Source organism: Schistocerca gregaria, chromosome 6, assembly GCF_023897955.1.
Source record: "Schistocerca gregaria isolate iqSchGreg1 chromosome 6, iqSchGreg1.2, whole genome shotgun sequence".
In the NCBI taxonomy this organism is placed as follows: domain Eukaryota; kingdom Metazoa; phylum Arthropoda; class Insecta; order Orthoptera; family Acrididae; genus Schistocerca; species Schistocerca gregaria.
This window is the reverse complement of record NC_064925.1, coordinates 366,486,528-366,501,076: the sequence shown is the minus strand read 5'-3', so window position 1 is coordinate 366,501,076 and position 14,549 is coordinate 366,486,528.

Sequence of the window (14,549 nt, the reverse complement as noted above, 5' to 3'; positions counted from 1 at the left end):
GTATGGATGACTTGTGTCCAGAATCAAATTACCATGAATATAATCGCAGTGATTTCTCGGCCTTTCTCACGTGACTGTTTAATGTTGTGCTTCCGGGTGTTCTGCCGAGTTGTTGTTTGCATTTTACGCCGGGCGTGTGCCGCATTCCATGCGAATGTGGCGTGTCTTACGTGGAGCAGACAGTCAGAACAGTCTAGGATAGTTGCAAGCAACATGAGCGACACTCTCGATTAAAACAGCCGAGCAAATCAGCTGTCGCCGAGAACTGCCTCGAATACAATCATAAAATGAAATAAGATGAGGCCTGCATCAGATGGTTCAAACACCAAGTTTCTGGGACAGCATAATTAAGGAGTCTACCGAAATAAAGGTTTCAGCAAACCTGGTAAATAGCGCCGGAAGTTACAATTTGAATAACGCTTGGGGCCCGCCACTCAATTTATTAAAATCTCGTCTGCCACTACAGAGCTGGAAAACACTCAGAGAATCTGCGTTTCACACAATATCAGTGCGCTCTGAGAAACAACAGCATCAAAGGGAGTAGCGGAGGTCGAGAATCGGACTCGGCTGTGAATAGCGGCGCGAGACCAGAAACAGCCTCATTAGAGTCCACGCAGAGAGCCCATAGCGAAATTCTAAGCACTTGAAGACAACGGCTGGGACGGAAGTCAAAATTTTCTGCATTAAATAGTATCAACTTGGCAGCACACCTGGAGGCACACATCTCTATAATCTCAGGGTAAAATTTTACTAATGGCTGCGGCGGCGTGGTGTGCTGATGTTGGCAACGACCATAGAACGCTGGAAAATCACGACGACCAATCGTGGCACAGATGCAGGCAGCCTATCAGAATTTAGCCCGTAATAGAAAAGTTATCTCCACAATAATTATTCTGATAATGCCGATCGGAATTCTCATCCACATATGTAGTAGCTCACTGAAACAGGACATTTTTCCAGACAGACTGAAATGTGCTATTGTTAAACCATTGCTTTAAAAGGGGGATAGGATGATGCTAACAACTACTGCCCAGTCTCACTTCTCACAGATTTATCCAAAATTCCTGAAAAAGTAGTGTATTCAAGAGTAGCTTCATATATTTGTAAAAATGAAGTACTAACGAAATGTCAGTTTGGTTTTTAGAAAAGCTTTTCAACATAGAATACTATCTAGACTTTCGCTTATCAAGTATTAAATGCTGTGACTAACCCAACATTACCCTCTGGCATATTTTGTGAGCTGTCAAAGGCTTTTGACTGTGTGAATCATGAAATTCTTGTAGATAAGTATTGTGGTATGAGTGGAACAGTGCACAAAATTGTTTAATTCATATTTAATTGGAAGGATGCAGAAGGTTAAAATTAAGAGTACAGATAGTCTGCAAAAATCTGGTGAGTCTTGTGACTGGGGAGGTATCAAGAATGGTGTCCCCCAGGGTTCAGTCTTTGATCCCTTATTGTTCTTAACATATATTAATGACTTGCCACCAGTTATTCATGAAGATGCAAAGCTAGTTCTTTTTGCTGATATACAAGTATAGTAACCACACCCAACAAACAGGAATGAGTTGAGAAAATTGTAAATAATGTATTTCAGAAAATTATCGAGTGGTTCTCTGCAAATGGTCCCTCACTAAAATTTGAAAAAACACAATATATGCAATTCTTTACAGTAAATGGCATACCACCATTGCTCAATACAGCCTTTGAACAGAAGTCTGTTGCTAAGGCAGCATATTCAAAATTCCAGGGTGTGTGCACTGATGAAAAATTTAACTGGAAGAAACACATTGATGATCTAATGAAACCGGTAGGTTCAGCTAGTTTTCCTTTTACGTTTTTGCAAATTCTGGTAATAAACGTATCAGTAAATTAGCCTACTATGCTTATTTCATTCACTGCTTTAATATGGCATCATATTTTGGGATAATTTATTATTAAGAAAAATGTTGTCATTGCACAAAAGGGTGTAATCCGAATAACAGCTGGAGCCCACCCAAAAGCACCTAGCAGACATTTATTTGAGAAATTCGGGATATTCACAGTACCTTCGCAATATGTATATTCACTTACGAAATTTGTTATTAATAACCCATTCCAATTGGAAAATAAAAGCAAAGTGCATAGCTACAGCATTAGACGAAAGGATCATCTTCAATATTCCGGGTTAAATCTGACTTTGGCATGGAAAGGGGTGAACTATGCTGCTACAAAAATCTTTGTTCATTTGCCAAATAGCATTAAAAGACTGACAGTTAGCCGATCAAAATTTAAGAACAAAGTAAAAGAACTTTTAAATGACAACTCCTTCTACTCAATAGATGTACTTTTAGATATGAAGTAGTAACTTTAAAAAAATTATATTGTGTAAAGAAATCTTATGTCACACTGACACGTTCCACATCATTAGGAAATGTTGTGTTCATGATCTATGGAAAAAGTATTAATGTAATGTAATGTGATGTTCCAGTCACACGACGAGCGACAAACACTGATCCGTGATTTACATTCAGAACTTGCCTAGTGCGCAAATTGTAACAGGTATGTCTTTCACCCAAGTAGTAGGAGCTTCTACAATTGTTTCACCTCTGTTTAACTGCTTGATACCAGCGTTAACTCCGTATCCGCAAGCAGAATGCCTGATTTAGTATCAGACACGTTAAATTTGTAACGAAAAAAGATTTGTTTAATGTAGAATGTTCAAACATTCTGCCCGTATGGAAATCGTCTCTGGAAACCTAACCAACCAGTATCACGAGGATAACAGAGTCTGTTTCCCATCAATAAAAGAAGTAATACTATTCCCGCTATACAGCTGTATGTAATTTTGTCGCGATACTGGAGTAATTATTTTGCCGTAACCGGGGTAATTTCTGCCGTTTGTGACAAGCAACATTATAATCAACAATGTCTAGAAATTCATTGACAAGGTATCAGTACTCTTTGTAAACGCAACCGTAAAGAATGAGAGGAATAGTCTTTTGTGTTGACTATGAAGTAAATAATTAATGCTGCCCCTCCTCTATGATTGGCAAGTTCTTGTATATACCCTTGTCCGTTCATTAAATTAATTATCTTCGTAAATCAAACATTTCATAACAAAACGTTTGTGTTAATATGAAGAGATGTACATGAAAACAAAAATACTTTCCACGCCATGACTCAGATATTTATCTCTCAACTAACTAACTCCATAGGTCGAGCATATACTTTGCAAAATCTATATCTTGCAATTAGACCGTGCTTGAAGCACCAATTCCCTATTTTACCTTACAAACTAAACCAACTCCATTGGAAAACGAATCAGTATACGTAAACCCCTAACATTTTCCGGAAAACATACCAAAAACCCCAAAAAAATACGGGAAGAAGTAATCGCACCAGAAAGTTCATGATAATATGATCAGCGTAAGTCATTACGCCGAGCTGCATACGGACAAGCAATGTAATGCATTCGTATATTCCGTCAAAACAAAACAACAAACGTTAGTAGATACCGTAGACCATCAGCCGATTGGCGAAAAGTGTGACACAATTCCCATCATTCAACGGTAATTGCCAACATCAGCCTAGTACATCGCCGCTGCCGCAAGTAAATTTTAACCTAATTCCATTGTTGGTGATCTCCATAGTTTTTAAACAAACATGCCTTTGAGAATTTATGTTATGCGTCCGCAGTTAGATGCAGTCGATTTCACGTCTGCATTTGGGTGTCACGGATTGGTGCAACTCGTAAGTTTGTAGACCGCTTACCTTCTGACTGCTATCGTTTCCCCGTGTTCTTCCTGCATTTCACGGTTCTCCGGAGACTTAGGTGACTGGGACGGACACAATCGCGTTGCTCGCCAATCGCATGGTCTCAGACTGATGCTAAGCAACAGCGCGGGTCGCTGAAGGAACCTGTGTATTATTGAGAACTGCGTCACGTCGCGGTATGTTGTTTACTCGAAGAGGACATGTTGAAAATAATCAGGGCACAATTAAGAAACTATTCAGCGAAAATAATAGGGGCAAATTCTAAAGGTGGCAGGGGTAAAATACAGGGAGCGAAAGGCTATTTACAATTTGTACAGAAACCAGATGGCAGTTATAAGAGTCGAGGGGCATGAGCGGGAAGCAGTGGTTGGGAAGGGAGTGAGACAGGGTTGTAGCCTCTCCCCGATGTTCTTCGATCTGTATATTGAGCAAGTAGTAAAGGAAACAAAAGAGAAGTTCGGAGTAGGCATTAAAATCCATGGAGAAGAAATAAAAACTTTGAGGTAGGCCGATGACATTGTAATTCTGTCAGAGACAGCAAAGGACTTGGAACAGCAGTTGAACGGAATGGACAGTGTCTTGAAAGGAGGATATAAGATGAACATCAACAAAAGCAAAACGATGATAATGGAATGTAGTCGAATTAAGTCAGGTGATGCTGAGCGAATTAGATTAGGAAATGAGACACTCAAAGTAGTAAAGGAGTTTTGCTATTTGGGGAGCAAAATAACTGATGATGGTCGAAGTAGAGAGGATATAACATCTAGACTGGCACTGGCAAGGAAAGCGTTTCTGAAGAAGAGAAATTTGTTAACATCGAGTATAGATTTAAGTGTCAGGAAGTTGTTTCTGCAAGTATTTGTATGGAGTGTAGCCATGTATGGAAGTGAAACATAGACGATAAATAGTTTGGACAGGAAGAGAATAGAAGCTTTCGAAATGTGGTGCTACAGAAGAATGCTGAAGATTAGATGGGTAGATCACATAACTAATGAGGAGGTATTGAATAGAATTGGGGAGAAGAGGATTTGTGGCACAACTTGACGAGAACAAGGGACCGGTTGGTAGGACATGTTCTGAGGCATCAGGGGATCACAAATTTAACATTGGAGGGCAGTGTGGAGGGTAAAAATCGTAGAGGGAGACCAAGAGATGAATACACTAAGCAGATTCAGAAGGATGTGGGTTACAGTAAGTACTGGGAGATGAAGATGCTTGCACAGGATAAAGTAGCATGGAGAGCTGCATCAAACCAGTCTCAGGACTGAAGACCACAACAACAACATGTGCGCTGGAACGGGCAGGGGCAATGCGCACGAGGAGAAGGTGCCTCTGGATTTTAAAAATAGGAAAATAATAACAGTAATTAAAACGATAGGGAAGAGTTTCTCCGTGAGGTACGCAGGAATGGGTGGGCATCCCACAGTACGTGGTGGTGGTGGTTAGTGTTTAACGTCCCGTTGACAACGAGGTCATTAGAGACGGAGCGCAAGCTCGGGTTATGGAAGGATTGGGAAGGAAATCGGCCGTGCCCTTTCAAAGGAACCATCCCGGCATTTGCCTGAGACGATTTAGGGAAATCACGGAAAACCTAAATCAGGATGTCCGGAGACGGGATTGAACCGTCGTCCTCCCCCCACAGTACGTGCTTGCCTCGGGGGCGCCATGGCTGTACTTACGCCCCTAACACGCAGTGGGGCTTGGAACATACAACTCGAAGAAAATGATCTATTGACACATGAGTAATATGGAATCAGAAAGTATCGTTCTTGTGAGAGACAACTTGCTCTTTACACAAAGTAATTAATGCTAATGACTAGCGACATGTAGTTGATTCAATATTTCTACATTTTCAGAAGGTTTGAGGTACCGTTCCTCAAAAGAGGCTTCAAATCAAAGTGCATGCCCATGGAGTATCGTCTCAGCTCTGAGACTGGATTCGTGATTTGCAGTCAGAAAGGTTGCACTATGTAGAAACTGATGGGAAGTAATCTACTGTAGCTGATATTATATCTGGGGTTCCCCAAGCAAACAAACTGCAGGGACTGATGCCTGGCTGGAAATGGTGGAAGAAAGGTCCTATGAACATGTGTCCAGAAATGCGTCGTTGCCTCGGTAGATGGCACTGACGGATGATAGTTCCTCTGATCACGTGCTGTGTGTTCCTCGTATGTTGGGGCTGTGTGATTGATGAAGCGTAACATAAGCAGCAGAAAGGTCTGGTATTCATGTTGGGAACAAGCCGAGATGGTGTTTGTGTATGCTGAAGCAAATGAAAACGGTCGAGAAGCAGCACGGCTGTACCAAAACAAGTACCCTCACAGACACCAACCATATCACACAACATTTCGACTCCCTGCATGTTCGTCTGTCAGAAAAACATAAACGCCCAAAAAGGGCTTAAAATGTTGTGTGATGTGTCTGGTGTCTGTAAAGGTACTTGATTTGGTACAAACGTGCTGCCCAGGTTTTTTCGCAGCAAGTTGTTCAGGTTTGGATCGTTGAACACATACCCCTGCATGAACTTGCGATATAATGCTGAGAGCGCTAGGAAACTCTTTAACTGGTTCCTAGTCTTCGGCGGAGGACGGTTCTTTATTGCCCACATTTTCTGTGGATCTTTAGTGATACCCTCTAAGATCACAATCTGACCAAGAAAATTCAATTCTTTCTTCACAAACTCGCACTTCTTCAGTTTCAGCGTAATTCCACTTTTGTGTAACGCACTGAAAACGTCATCTAACAATTCGCAATGCTCTCGCCACGTCGAATTCGCCAGCAGCAAATCGTCCATGTACACTGTCAGTTTTTAGCTCAAGGCACCTTATCTAGGGCCCTGATAAAACCAGAAACAGATATATTCAGGCCAAATGGCACTACCTTGTGCTGGTAACACCTGCCTACATATAAACGCCGTATATTTCCTACACTCTTCTTCTAAGGCTATTTGCCAGTATCCAACTATGAGGTCCTGGCTAGTCATAAACTGTACATTGTGAACACTTTCTGGTCCACCCATCTCACCTTGAACGACCGTGTTCAACGTGCGTGCATCTATCACAACCGTTACACTACCATCTCTCTTTCCTATCATAATTAAAGGATTGTTATAGGGGCTGGTACTCCTCACTATAACATTCTATTCTAACATTCGATCTACCTCTTGTTGCACAGTCTCCTTCTTGGATAGTGGTACTGCATATGGTCTTACAAAGAATAATTGATGGGGTATTGTCTCGGTTTGTTCCTGACATGAAGACCGAACGAGTCTGCTGCTTACAGCACGCTGCGTCAATCACACATTCTGCAACACTCGTGGAACACACAGCACGTGGTCAGAGGAATTTTGATTCCTCATCACCATCTACCGTGGCAATGATGCATTTCTGGACACCTGTTCATAGGATTTTTCTTCCTTCATTTCCAGTCAAGGATCCGTCTCTGCCGTTTGTTGGTTTTATTCATGTTCACCTTGATCAAGCCATTTAAGAGACAATCTGAGCAGCCGTCTTCGATTGTTCGCAGATGGTGCTGTCGTTTACCCTCTAGTAAAGTCATCAGAAGATCGAAAACAAACATAAAATGGTATAGGTAACACATCTACAGAGTGCGAAAAGTGGCGGTAGATCCTAAAGAATACAAAACTCTAAGGACATGCACGTGAGCACCAAAAACGTTCTGTCAAATTTCGGCTACACACAAATTTAAAGGTTCTCGATTCAACTAAATACTGGGAGATTACAATGAAGAACAAGTTAATGTTAGAGCCATTCCTTGGAAATGTTACGGGGTAGGCGAACCAACGACTGCGAATATTGACATAACGCCTAGAAAACGCGAGGAAACTGCTAAAGGGATAGCCTACTCTGACATTGTCTATCCTCTTCCGGAGTTTTGCGGCGCAGTATGAGATCCTTACTAGATAAGACTGATGAAGAATATCGAGAAGGCTCAAAACAGGGCAACTCGTCTTGCATTTTCAAGGCGGGGTGTCAGTCAGTAAAATAAACGCGGATTTCGTTGCGTCATATTGTGGTGGCGAAATTAGCACCGAGATAAAATCAGGGAAATTAGAGGTCGCACGGGGAGATCTGGTGTTCGTTTTTCCCACGTGCTATTCGAAAGTGGGATAGTAAAGAAAAAATGAAGTGTTCTATAACTATTCGAGAGTGGAACAGAAGAGAAATGTGAAGTGGATCTATAAAACCTCTGATATGCACTTAACTGTGAACTGAAGAGAACTCATGTAGCTGTAGAAGGGTCGCTACTCAGAATATAGGGCAGTAAACACGCCGGACAAGGTGAACACAACAATGGACTAAAATACGTGTTCCTCTGCAACACCAGGGTCCAAGTCATAACCCAAAGGAGTGTTGTTGCCCTTGTCCTGCGGAATGAAAGAAAGACGTTAGCAGCTGTGGTTTCTGACATGCGAAGACGTGTTTGGTGAGAAAATAACAGGTGCAGAAATTTCCAGAATACAGTTTCACAATTTAAAGCCATACTGGCTGTTACATGGATGTGACTACTTGCTAAATTCATAAATAGTTCTTTTTAGAAGTCGCTAATAATCACGATTTTTTGTTGCCTTGCTTAAATTATTTCATACTGCAACATGTTTCGAGGTATAAGATTATAAAAAGGCAATAGGCCTAATGTGAGTACAAAACTATTTACATAAACACACATAGACCTTAAACTAGATCTTCAAGTACTGCGTACAGGTACTTCAGGGAAAAGTTCTCGGTTAACTTACCGCCTCAAATTCGGATACAGTCCCAGCTTTTCAATGACTGCCAGCATATCGTCGTCCGAGGCTAAGCTTGACGGTTGTAAAACTCACGAGACTCCTACTTTTGAGTCAGAAGATGCCATCTGACTGGCTGGATTGCATCATGATGACATCACAGAGATGGCACATGCTGTGATGGCACCCTCTACCTCTATATGCTACGTTGTGCTCTCTATCCAGCATGGAGGTATAATAAGGGGTGATGGCGCTGTAGCCTTGTGCTGTACGTTGCTTGGAAAAAGGCGCTGCCATATTGGATGCCTCAAAACGTTAGCAGACCATAGTTTATGATTGATTCTTGTTCTTAATTTCGGTCGTATGCGTGCAACGGTTGTTTTAAATAATAAACGTTAACAGTGCCTTCGTGAATATCTCACTCAGGAAGGCATCTTCAGATGTTTTTATGCTCTTAAATGCATAATTGATCCAGTAATACAACATATTTAGACTCGATAATGTAGCTTTATTTTTATCATACATTCGAAAAGATAAGAAAGAGAAGGATGTAAATGGACAATGTTGCTTTTCCTTAATACGGACTGATGATGTTTGTTCTGTCTCTTCTTCTATGCAAAAAATGGCATATTTTGCTTTGCTTGGTTGGTTTCCAATCTTTTCTTCTCACTGTTCACCCAGAGATGTTTTAGAGCTGGATTGATAAGAAATCTAAACTCGAATGACAAAATTCGTTTAGTATCTGAAAGAAAATATTGCATGAACGATTCCAATTATGAATTAAATGTGATACCTTCAAAATTTAGACTGAAATCAGAACCACCGGTACATTAGCAAATGCCGCAAAACGTCATTTTTTGATCAATGCTCTTCGACCAGAAGTTAATGTTCGGGGCAGCTGACAAGGTGGACACCGGCTTCATGATGTGACGTCAAGGCAGCACTCGCTATTGTCCCTCTAGACCATCCAGCGTAGAGAGCGTGTATAGGGAGAGAGTGGCCAACCGGACGATACGGCGGCCATTTTTCTCCCAAATAGCGGGCGGGACTTTTGAATGGCCAGTGGTGGAGTAGTGGAGTACACACTCACCGTACCAAAAGCACAAGACAATATGGCGAAATCATTCGTTAAATGCCTTTCTTTACAGCTATAATATACTCATAGTAGCCTACTCCTTCCCCCATGAACCACGGACCTTACCGTTGGTGGGGAGACTTGCGTGCCTCAGCGATACAGATGGCCGTACCGTAGGTGCAACCACAACGGAGGGGTATCTGTTGAGAGGCCAGACAAACGTGTGGTTCCTGAAGAGGGGCAGCAGCCTTTTCAGTAGTTGCAGGGGCAACAGTCTGGATGATTGACTGATCTGTCCTTATAACACTAACCAAAACGGCCATGTTGTGCTGGTATTGCGAACGGCTCAAAGCAAGGGGAAACTACATCCGTAATTTTTCCCGAGGGTATGCAGCATTACTGTATGAATAAATGATGATGGCATCCTCTTGGGTAAAATATTCCGGAGGTAAAATAGTCTCCCATTCGGATCTCCGGGCGGGGACTACTCAAGAGGATGTCGTTATCAGAAGAAAGAAAACTGGCGTTCTACGGATCGGAGCGTGGAATGTCAGATCCCTTAATCTGGCAGCTAAGTTAGAAAATTTAAAAAGGGAAATGGACAGGGTAAAGTTAGATATAGTGGGGATCAGTGAAGTTCGGTGGCAGGAGGTACAAAACTTCTGGCCAGGTGACTACACGGTTATAAACACAAAATAAAATAGGGGTAATGCAGGAGTAGGTTAAATAATGAATAGGAAAATAGGAATGCGGGTAAGCTACTACAAACAGCATAGTGATCGCATTATTGTAGCCAAGATAGATACGAAACCCACCCCTACCACAGTAGTACAAGTTTATGTGCCAACTAGCTCTGCAGATGACGAAGTAATTGAAGAAATGTATGATGAAATAAAAGAAATCATTCAGATAGTGAAGGGAGATGAAAATTTAATAGTCAAAGGTGACTGGGATTCGGTAGTAGGAAAACGGAGAGAAGGAAACATAGTAGGTGAATATGGACTGGGGCAAAGAAATGAAAGAGGAAGAAGCAGCCTGGTAGAATTTTGCGCAGAGTACAACTTAATCATAGGTAACACTTGGTTCAAGAATCATAAAAGAAGGTTGTATACACGGAAGAACCCTGGAGATACTGACAGGTTTCAGATAGATTATATAATGGTAAGACAGAGATTTAGGTACCAGATTTTAAATTGTAAGACATTTGAGGGGCAGATGTGGACTCTGACCACAATCTATTGGTTATGAACTGTAGATTAAAACTGAAGAAACTGCAAAAAGGTGCCAATTTAAGGAGATGGGACCTGGATAAACTGACTAAACCAGAGGTTGTACAGAGTTTCAGGGAGAGCATAAGGGAACAATTGACAGGAATGGGGGAAAGAAATACAGTAGAAGAAGAATGGGTAGCTTTGAGGGATAAAGTAGGGAAGGCAGCAGGGGATCAAGTAGGTAAAAAGACGAGGGCTACTAGAAATCCTTCGGTAACAGAAGAAATATTGAACTTAATTGATGAAAGGAGAAAATACAAAAATGCAATAAATGAAGCAGGAAAAAAGGAATACAAACGTCTCAAAAATGAAATCGACAGGAAGTGCAAAACGGCTAAGCAGGGATGGCTAGAGGACAAATGTAAGGATTTAGATGCTTATCTCACCAGGTGTAAGATATATACTGCCTACAGCAAAATTAAAGAAACCTTTGGAGAAAAGAGAACCACTTGCATGAATATCAAGAGCTCAGAGGGAAACCCAGTTCTAAGCAAAGAAGGGAAAGCAGAAAGGTGGAAGGAGTATATAGAGAGTCTATACAAGGGCGATGTACTTGAGGACATTATTATGGAAATGGAAGAGGATGTAGATGAAGATGAAATGGGAGATCTGATACTGCGTGAAGAGTTTGACAGAGCACTGAAAGACCTGAGTAGAAACAAGGCACCGTGAGTAGACATCATTCCATTAGAACTACTGACGGCCATGGAAGAGCCAGTCCTGCCAAACCTCTACCATCTGGTGAGAAAGATGAATGAGACAGGAGAAATACCTTCAGACTTCAAGAAGAATATAATAATTCCAATCCCAAAGAGATCAGTTGTTAACAGATGTGAAATTTACCTAACTATCAGTTTAATAAGTCACGGCTGCAAAATACTAACGCGAATTGTTTACAGACGAATGGAAAAACTAGTAGAAGCCAACATCGGGGAAGATCAGTTTTAATTCCGTAGAAATATCGGAACACATGAGGCAATACTGACCCAATGAGTTATCTTAGAAGCTAGATTAAGGAAAGGCAAACCCTCGTTTCTATCATTTGTAAACTTAGAGAAAGCTTTTGACAATGTTGACTGGAATACTCTCTTTCAAATTCTGAAGGTGGCAGGGGTAAAATACAGGGAGCGAAAAGCTATTTACAATTTGTACAGATACCAGATGGCAGTTATAAGAGTCGAGGGACGTCAGAGGGACGTAGTGGTTGGGAAGGACGTCAGACAGGGTTGTAGCCTCAGCCCCATGTTACTCAATCTCTATATTGAGGAAGCAGTGAAGGAAACAAAAGAAAAATTCGGAATAGGTATTAAAATCCATGGAGAAGAAATAAAAACTTTGAGGTTCGCCGATGACATCGTAATTCTGTCAGAGACAGCAAAGGACTTGAAAAAGCAGTTGAACGGAATGGATAGTGTCTTGAAAGGAGGATATAAGATAAACATCAACGAAAGCAAAACGAGGATAATGGAATGTAGTCGAATTAAGTCGGGTGATGCTGAGTGAATTAGATTAGGAAATGAGACACTTAAAGCAGTAAATGAGTTTTGCTATTTGGGGGGCAAAATAACTGATGATGGTCGAAGTAAAAAGGATATAAAATGTAGACTGGCAATGGCAAGGAAAGCGTTCCTGAAGAAGGGAAATTTGTTAACATCGAGTATAGATTTAAGTGTCAGGAAGTTGTTTCTGCAAGTATTTGTATGGAGTGTAGCCATGTATGGAAGTGAAACATGGACGATAAATAGTTTAGACAAGAAGAGAATAGAAGCCTTCGAAATGTGGTGCTACAGAAGAATGCTGAAGATTAGATGGGTAGAGCACATAACTAATGAGGAAGTATTGAATAGGGTTGGGGAGAAGAGAAGTTTGTGGCACAACTTGACTAGAAGAAGGGTCGGTTGGTAGGACATGTTCTGAGGCATCAAGGGATCACCAATTTAGTATTTCAGGGCAGCATGGAGGGTAAAAATTGTAGAGGGAGGCCGAGAGATGAATACACCAAGCAGATTCAGAAGGATGTAGGTTGCAGTAGGTACTGGGAGATGAAGAAGCTTGCACAGGTTGGAGTAGCATGGAGAGCTGCATCAAACCAGTCTCAGGACTGAAGACCACAACAACATCAACAGTAGCCTACTACTTACAGCAGAGTATAATTTGATACAGTGGCTGTAAAAATTATTCGTTACTTGCATTTATCTCCTTTAAAGTTCGTTTACTAGACATACTGCAATGAAAGTAATGTAATTAAAAAAATATAGTATATAGCATTTGTTTTGTATAAGAAGTGCACAACGCTAAAGATTTAACGTGCCTGTATTACGTCAGATGAATGAAAGTTGTAAGCAGTTGTTTACTTGTGACATGCCAAAAATTGTGAGACGTATGAGTACTTCTTGTCACGTCTTCGAACTTTTTGCATGTCGCAAGTAAACAACTGCTTGCGACTTTCTTTCATATACATATACTGAATACCTCTCGTAGATAACAAACGAAAAACATTATAAAAATCAGGTAATGTTAAATGTGAGCTACTGTAATAACGACCAAATACAATAAAAAACTACCGTATCCCTTCTACCGTACAGTAAGGAGGCCTATTAAAAACTGTCTTCAAGAGTACGTACAATTATTTACTACGAATAATGTTCCAGCAACCACGACAACTGTGGAAAACGTGCTTTCAACTTGCCTGCCTGCGTCAACAGTCAAGCAGTAATACTGAAACCAAAATAATGCCTAGTGTTCTGATTCGGGATGAAATAAAGTCTGACGCTATAAAGTCGAATGAGCACGGCACAACAATGACAGGAACTTTCCGTTTCCAGCAAGGACTGTCAGATATTGGCCTCAGAAAAGTTTGTGATGCTACCAGTAGGCACGAACTGTTAAAGAAATAAGAGATTAAAAATGCAGTCAATTGTAATAGGCCTACCTGTTTTGCGTACTAAAAACGGTATACAACTAAATCGAACAAGTATGCACAACGCATAACAAGTCTCTCAGTAATTCAAATACCTTTCAATCGTTTCCCAAAGTCCTCTGAACTTCAATTCAGCTCAAAAGCACGGCGAACATAGGAAGCGCGAGAGACGTTTTGCAGAAAAATAGCGCCAAAGCTAATCAACCAATCAGGGGCAACTTCACCTACGGCCACTCTCTCTGTATACAAGCTCTCCAACCCTAGCGTCACTTGCAGCGCCGCCACTCGCTTCTTGCGGTAAACTACGAACCGCCCTCCTCTGTTCTCTTTCTTTATCAAGTGAACGCTTCCATGCAGTACTAACTGTGGTATCGATAGCTACCATGCCATGTCGTAGGTGCAAGTTCGTAGGCTGGCACTACACCGACGCCGACAACAGCGCCCTCTAGCCGACGCTCTGGAGCTCTACGAGCGTCGCTCCGGATTCAGCCCATTTGATCAAGTGCAGACGGCTGGGACACTTCGCTTTAGCTTCGCTTTACTTACAACGGGTCTAAGGCTTCGCACCTCAGTGCAAAGTTATGTAACCATTTATTAACTTGTTTTTGCCTATAGTAAACATCTATAATTTGACACAGGCAGTACTGCCGTGTTTTACCTTTTCCTGCTCCTACTCACTTCCTTCATTCGGCCAACCTTTCAGTTTTCAGGAGTACACTCACGTGCCGCCTTCCAGGTGGGATACAAAACTAACTAACTTATAAGTGTAAGCCAGTACCG